The following is an 8563-nucleotide window of genomic DNA, read 5'->3' as shown; positions in this document are numbered from 1 at the left end:
ACACGGAGCCCCCTGAACCGCCTCCACCTCCTGGGACCAAGTACTCGAGGTCGGCCAGTGGGCATCACAAGCTAGCTGTCATGCAGCCAAGTTGGTGGCTGGAACCTACCCCCAGGTCTGGGATGCAAGCCAGACACACCTCCAAGCTTCGGTGCAGGGAAGCTCGGCAGGGATGTTGGACTTCAGTTTGTACTAGGACCCAGCTTTGGGAAGCCCTGCTCCTACCCTAGTAAACAAACACCCATGCGGCCAGTTGCCACACAGGAAAAAAAGTATCCTCCTCCCGCCTTCCACATCCCACACCCCCCGCAACTCTCAAAGCTTCTTCCACTAGCGCTGCTCTGGGCTCCTGGCACCCCTTCTCCTGGCCTCAAGGTGTCAGACTTCCCCTGCAAGAGCAAGGATGCAGCTTGGCACCTAGTGTCAACAATCCAGGCAGTCACAATGAATAAACGATGAGCCATCCGCTCCCACCCAGCTCGGTCTTTCCAACAGGCATAGAAAACCAGCAAGTTTCTAAATATTAAAACCCAAGATGCGGGGCCAGCCTAGGAGCGAAACGTTTGGTGGCTGCGTGTGTGTGTTATTCAAATCGGCGCATGGATCTTAAGATTTCAGGATAAAAGGTTATGGCTTGGTCATTCTCTTTGGTGAACACCCATGAAAATAAGATCAAAGTGCGGAGAGAGAAACTATTATGTATATATTGTCGACGTTAGCAATGAATGACTTACTAGCGGTGACTGCAACGCCTTGATACCCAGCTTGTCACTCGCAATCTGGAAGGCTTGATTGGTCATGACCTCGTAACCCAGAGACAGACTGCAGAGTCGATTTGTAAAACAGCAGCATCCAGAAGTGAATCTTAGTGAGGGAAAAAATTCCCACCCTGGCGACCCTAGGTTTCTACTTGAGCTCCTTTATTTTCTGAAAGCCCTGGGGTGAGCTGCTATGGCATTCCCTGCAGTGCCCGATCCAGTTTCTCAGTTGTGCAACAGATTAGTGGCAACTTTTTCCTGGTCTCAGCCACTTCTTGTTACACCTTCTTGGGAGGCAGTGCTGAGCCCACCCAGAGGAGGACCAGTTTCTTTCCATTAAATATTCCCTAAGGAATAGAAACCAGCAAACCAACACCCAAAAGGCAGACTCCGAAGCACAAAATCAAAGAATTTCTTCTCCTTTATTCCCCACTCCATAGTTGCAATGAGTTGAATTTTTTAATTTATATTTTTAGAGTGTTTACATGAGTAAAGAGGTTATCTATAGATCAGTGACATGCAGTAATGAAGGCTTTTTGTTTTTTCCTTTTAAATAACTTTTCTTATATTTCAAATGATCTTTTGCCCTGGCTAACTGCTCTTCTCCTGGGTTTATCCCTAGGTACACTTTACTCCTAAATTTTTAGGACTAGGGAACTCCAGGCCATCCCTCAAAAATACTGATATATGTACATGGAGGCAAAAACCTGGTTAGTTCCTATAGTGCTCCCTCCACTTGCCAGAAAAGACAGAAAGCAACAAAAAGATTTCTTTCCTTCCCTGAATCTCTTTTTACTGCTTATCACAAAAAATATGTTAACATCTTTATATGTTCTTTCGTAGCATTAAGCTATAGTTTTTACAAAACATACAAAGCACATCTGTTTGCAGACATGATAATGAGCAATTATCAATGCAAGTAGAAGGGAAACAATATATGTGGTAGCTGTAACTATAAGAATTTTGTACCTCTTTGTGAAACAACTTGTTTTCTCCATGATAAGTAAGTGTCTAAGAACAAAAAGTGAAAGTGACATTGATTGGTGTAGTGTTGCATTTTAAAAACTGAATACTCCATGTCAGGTTTGAGTATGCACCTTTAAAAATAAACTGGTAGATAGAATTCCACATACTGTAGTGAGTGTAGGCCTTTATAACACATTTAGAAATACACGCAAAAGAATGACAGCACATCATGCACCCTGTTTAGAGATGATGAACTTTACTTAGCAACTTTAGCATCTGAAATAAATTAAATGCTCCTCATGCCTCTCGTAGGACCTCTTCTTTATAGTAAACACCAGCTTTATCATGAGGTCAGTAAGAGATGTTTTACCAATTTCCCCTAATTTGTTATTTTGCCCATAAGAAAGGTGGCTATGAATCTGCAATAAAAACAAGATAGAAAAGAACATTGAGAACAGCATGATACACGTCAGCCCTCTGAGCAGGCTGTGTTCCCATGGAAAGAAAAATTTCTATTGATCACGGATCCTTGTTTTCAATAGCTTCATGTGATTATTACTGATGTCATGTCACTCACAAAACAATTAGCAATTAAAGGAAAAATATTTGAAGTCCAATGAAATGCACATTATTAGCAACCCAGAGAGGTTTGTTTAGTTTTAACAATTTAAAAATAGAATTGGCATCATTGCACAAATCGGAGTGCCATTTAAAATGCTAATCATTGAAGTCAAAGAAATTTACACTAAAATGTTATATGCTTATCTGGACTTAATCTTAGTACCTGATTCAAGAAAACAAAAAAGCACACTCTTGTATGAAATTAGCAAGAGACAAGACCCAAGAAATGAGAGCAGTAAAACAATTATCTGTAATGCCCACTCATAGCAAAAATACATTATGGAACTTGGATCGTAATTGTTTTAGGAACTCTATTTTCAGTTTACTTCTAAGAATAATTCTCTCACTTAGGTGCTGATATGTAGCATATGTGAAGTACTTCCTTCCGAAAAGTGGAAGAAAGAGGCAAAGTCACACATAGACAAGTACTTGGAAAATTTAGTCTGCGGTATGTCTATCAAAATTTAACATAATAGTAACACATTTGTATATGATGGCAATATCAACTGTTTGATAATGGCCTTTTTTGATCGCAGAAAAAATTAGGAAACAGGTGAGCATTGTTTCTGAAGCCTGTGGGACATGTCTTCTACCTATGTGAGTAGGACTCTTCCTCATCTGAACAAGGGCCACCCAAAGTCCCGCTCTAAGGATGTGAAACCCCAACTTACCTTTCAGATGGTGACTCTTGGTCCAGCTGTCTTAATCCCCTGTTCTGCCATCAACTAAAAAGATGGATGTTTTGATCCAATCTGCTTGGATCATGCTATAAACACAGCTTTTACCTGCCAGTTAAAAAACACGTATTTTTTTCTAAGTTGCCAACTTTTCTTCCAAAGTTTTAATTTTAATGAATCACTATACATTTCTATTAAACATTTAAGTATTTTAAGTCTTGAAAAGGTGGATTGTTTTTATACTTTTATTCCTATTAGATTTGATGAAAGCCTTGCACATGCAACTTTGCCTGTACATTTGATTATATCTTCAGAACAGTTTCCTAAAAATAGAGTTATGTATGAAGATGAAGGAGTATTTTGAAACTCATGCTACACATTATAAGGGAGTTTATTTCATGGACTCACCATCAAGAGAAGTCATATTTAATCTTCTTTTCCCTCTTTCTTCCTTACTTTTGCTGATTTCCTATTTGAAAAAAAAGTCATCTCAACTTAATTGAATTATTTTAGAAAGTGTCTTTTATATTTTTGTTCTTTGCTATTTGCTATTTGTGAGTTAATATACATTTTTCAATACTTAGGGATTTTAGTGTTTTCCCCATTTGATTTATAGTAGTTCTTTATATACTAACATTAATACTTTTTGATATTTTTGGAAGATATTTATCAAATTTTGGTTGTTAAACTTGGAGATAATAATGCTTGTTTTTTTTTAAGTTTTGATTTCTTACAAATATCAAACTATCACATTTTTCCTGAATGACTTATTTAGTACTTGGATTTCCTAAAGTCTTTTTCCCTCACATGTTCATTTTTTCAAGCTTTTAAAAAATGATTTTATTTTAATGGAATTGCCTAGTCATCAGTTTCATAGACCTTGGAATTATGTTGCCTATGTTTAGAATTCCAGTCTCAATGTTCACTTAGTAAATATTGGTGGACTCTGGACTAAGTGCAAAGCATTATATGAGGTGATTAATATACATCTATGAACAAAACAGACAGGCTAATAGCTTTGCAGATCATTTGGGGGGGAATAAAATTAATAATAAATACATTAATAAACTTATATGAAGTGGAAGCAGATTAAACATCTAGTCTGTAGCTAGATCTGCCAGAATGTTCCAAACTGTGTGTAAGAAGAGGTAAAGGTGATTATGAGATACCTGGCTTGAGTACACAGACAACTCAGAGTACATAATCTTTTGGGACAATGGTGATGAGCATTGGGATATGATTTTAGAGGGAAGATTAGGAATTCACTTGTGGATATGTCAAGTCTGAGTTGGCCATTGGAACACTTACAAGGTACTGTCCTTGGATAATTCTTCTTAACCTCTGTGTACCTTCCTTTTCTTATCTGTAAAAGCCTGAAACAATTGTCCCTACCACATGGGCTTGTTATAAGGACCCAAACATTTTTCTATGTAAAGTACAATAGCTATCAACAGAGTACGCAATGAGTAGGTTATGCTTCAATATTACTATTGCATTAAATTCTAACACACTTTGGGATCATTTAAACGTATCTTATTTAGTGAAAATCTCACTCTTAGAAAATAGCAAACCATCACTATTTATTATAAATGGAAATTGATGAATTAATTCTTCTTTCCACATTGATTGATGATTTCTCGCACCTTTATTATAAACCAATTTTTTTTTCAAATGCCTCTTCCTGAGCTTTCTGTCCTATTTACTGACACCTCCATTTTTATGAATTAGGCCCCCACTGTCATTTGCTTCATTCCTTGTCCTTTTAAGTGTTGATCAATTACTCATCACTACAGCTGAAAGCCTTGTGTTGAGCAGTTCTCCCATCAGTCCCCCATGTCTAAATGGGTACCACCATTACCATGAGGATGAAGTGAGCTGATCCACTGAAGTGCTTGCAACCCAGATGAGCACATATACATACTTAAAAATGTGACATGCTGTCAGCATAATCAGTACTTATGACTGAAAGAGGCTACGCTGGCCCGGAGTTGGAGAAATTGTTTACACTCCCACCCTAGTCTGGCAACTCATCCCATTCATATGTTAACATGAAAGATTCTATCCCAAGTGTGGACTACTTATCTGAGCACTTCTATTCTCCTCTCCAACCTAGAGACATCTGACAACATACAATTTACGTTTATTAACTACTTTCTTCCCCAAACTCCTGCTTACAGTGTCTTTCTAGGTGTACCATGAATTAGGTACCATTGGAGGACCAGAGGGAAATATTTGACTGCCTCAAAAATTTCCTATTAGATATTGAATATATGCTAGCACACTTAATGCATATGATTTTTTTAAAGTAAGGAGATAATGCAGATGGTAAAAAGACCTTCCTAGTGATTGCAGGAGGGCAGATTTTCACAACTCCTAAAGAAATGCATCAGTGTATTGGGGTGTTTTGATGTTGTTTGGAGTGTTTTCTTGTTTTGTTTTAAAAATCCATCTTGTGTTATCTTTGGCTTTAGTGGAAATTCTTCCACATTCTAATGAAACAACAACAGACCTGAATAATATCAATGTTTTATGAAATTTTTTTCCATGGATTTTGTAGGAATTTAAGTGAATCTGCAAAAAAGCTGCTAGTCAGATGACATTTTAGGCTGGAATATCTTACCAGAATTTTAGTATCAGACTTTAAAAAATAAAAATGCACATAGTATTCTTGTTTAGAGAAAGTTCTTCTCTTTACTAATCATATATCCCAATTTATCTGCACTTAATATTTTAGGTGCTGTCCTTGAATCCAAAGCCTTATGCATGCTAGGCAAATGCTCACTGAGCCATATACACCCCCAGATGTGAGTCTATACTTTTAAGATAAAGATTATAAGTTTCATAGTAAGTAAATAGCTATTAAATTGAGTGATTTTCTGCTTCCTTACCATATTAAATAAACTAATATTTCATGAAATGAAATTATATGTAAATAACATAAAACAGGGTGTCAATACTGAGTGATTAGCTTTTAGTTTCATTTCATTAATTTGGATATATCAACTGATAAAATGACTTTCAAAGTAGGTGAAATAAGCAATACAGCACAGTAGTTAGGGATACCAATTCTGTAGGCATATTTGGTTTGAATTCAAGCTTTCCCACTTTCTGTTTGTATAATTCTATGTGTTTTATTATTGCTGTGACCAAATACCTGGCAAAAACAACTTAAAGGAGGAAAGATTTATTTGACGAAAGGTTTCAAAGGGTTCAGTCCATGGTCAGGTCAGTCATCCCCATGTACTTGAATAGACTATCATGGTGGCAAGAGTCTATGCAAAGGAGGTCCTCTGCCTCCAGGACAGGAAGCAGAGCAACAAGAGGAAGAGACCAGGGCAAAATATAATCCACAAGGACATACCACCTCTCCCAGTGACCTACTTTTTACCACCATCCAATAATGTCAAAGTATTATGAAGCCACTCATTAGGTGAGTGCTCTCTGACCTCATCATCTTTGGAAATGCCCTTATAGACACATCCAGAGGTATGCGTTATTATCTCCTAGGCACTTCTCAATCCAATTAAGTTAACAATCAAGATTAATCACAACATTGACTTTGTATAGGATACTTAATCTTTCTTCCTCAGTCTGTTCATTTCTAAAATGGGAAATATAATAGTACATCTTTCACAGGATTGGTCTAGAAATATGTATAATGAGTATAAGTTGACAAATATAAATTGCTTATAGTCCATGCCATCATACATAATATATGTTGCTTTGTTTTTTATGTCAATATGCATTCATATTCCAATATTTTAGAAGTTTAAGGTATTTCCTAAAATGCTAATGAAAATGTGAACTATTAAAGGAAGTTAAAGCTTATTTTGATTGAATCTTCACCATGTATCAGTGCAGAACGAAGTAGAATAGAGATTTGCAGCTTGTCTGTGAGTTTAAGGAGAGAGAACATCAAATTCAAAGAGCTCTGAGCTGCATGAGCAATTCAGTTCTGGATTGTCTGGATTCTCTATTCTTCCAACTCTGATGGAAAAGCCTGTTTCCACTGTGTAGGCAATAGCACCAAACAAGGAAAAGTTGTGCCATAGAATGAGTTTTGGATTCTCAATTAACTCAAAAAACAAAACAAAACAAAACAAAACAAAAAAACAGATTTCAGCACAGAGATATGCATTTGTCCTAAAATGTAGAAATTCTGTGTCTTACATTTCATGAATTCTTTGTTTTGGAATTTTTTTTTTCATTTTCCTTGCCATTCATTACTATTGTATGGTGTCTATGTGCATGTACTCTAGAGTCAAAAGAGCTTGATTCAAATCTTGTATTACACTCCTTTCTAACAAAGTGACCTCAGGAAGAGTAACTTAACTATTCTGTGACTCCATATTCTTCATTTAGCAAATGGACGTAATGTTATTACTTGCTTCTATGGTTGTTATGACTATTAAATGTGGAGGTATTTATAAAGCACAAAATTAGAATTTGATAAATATAATGAATTTTATTCCTTCTTCTCAATGCAGAATACTTGCTTTAAGAGCTTCTAAAAGGAACAGTATATAATTTATAAGCCCAAATGCTGTATTTTTCACATGAATATGGATGATCTTTAAATGAAGAAAGCCATTGAAAATATAATCAGCTCTTCTTATGAAAGGGATACATAAATATTTCTCTGTAAAATATGATAAAGATAAGAAATGTAATGCTCACAATTGCTGAAAAGTAATCACCAAAACTTTGTCATTGAAATTAAACTTTCTGACCTGATAATATGGGTGTGTCTGTTTCATTGTGTATTAACCCACTTCCCCTACTGGAATTTGAGTGTCTCAATTTGTTTTATTCTTTCTGTCCAAAGGAAATGGTATTCTTCCTTCACAATTATATATGCTGTCAAAGAAGGACATCTTTTTTCACTATCCTAGTTGTGTCTCAGACGTCTCAGATCTTGGATTAATGCAGATACTGATATTTTTCTTTTTCATAAATCATGACCTTGCTTGATTTCAACTTTTTATGATCAACCCACCCTAGTTTTCCCAAAACTCTCCTAATTTTAACCCTGAAAGTCTTATATCCAAGGAAATTCCTTGGTCTTAGACAAATGGGGACAGCTGAGGACCTTACTGCTTTTTTGATAATCCCAACCTAAGGGAACTACTTTAGCTTTGGAATTCCCATGGGGCAGGCATAGCACATCACAATCATTTGCTATTCACAGAGAACTCTTACTATGTCATGTGAGAAGAGTTGTGCCACATCAGTAGACTTTAATTATCAAGAAGACAAAAAGGTTCACAAAAAATATGTATGAATTTTACATGAACATTGGGGCCAGTAACTGAATTTAAGCACTACTGATTATATCAGCTTGAGAATGCTAATTCTTGTTCTTTAAATATGAGGTTTTAATTGCAAAAGAATGACAGTATTTACTGTAGCAGGTATGGGTCTCAGTCCCACAAACTCAACTGAGAAAAAATAAAGGAAATAAATTGTAGGATCAAAGTACTGTAAGGTTTCAAATAGATGGCAATTCTACATACAATGTGAAACCCAATATTTCTTCATATT

Source organism: Castor canadensis, chromosome 10, assembly GCF_047511655.1.
Source record: "Castor canadensis chromosome 10, mCasCan1.hap1v2, whole genome shotgun sequence".
Lineage (NCBI taxonomy): Eukaryota > Metazoa > Chordata > Mammalia > Rodentia > Castoridae > Castor > Castor canadensis.
The sequence above is the reverse complement of the archived record's forward strand: the minus strand, read 5'-3'. Positions refer to the sequence as shown.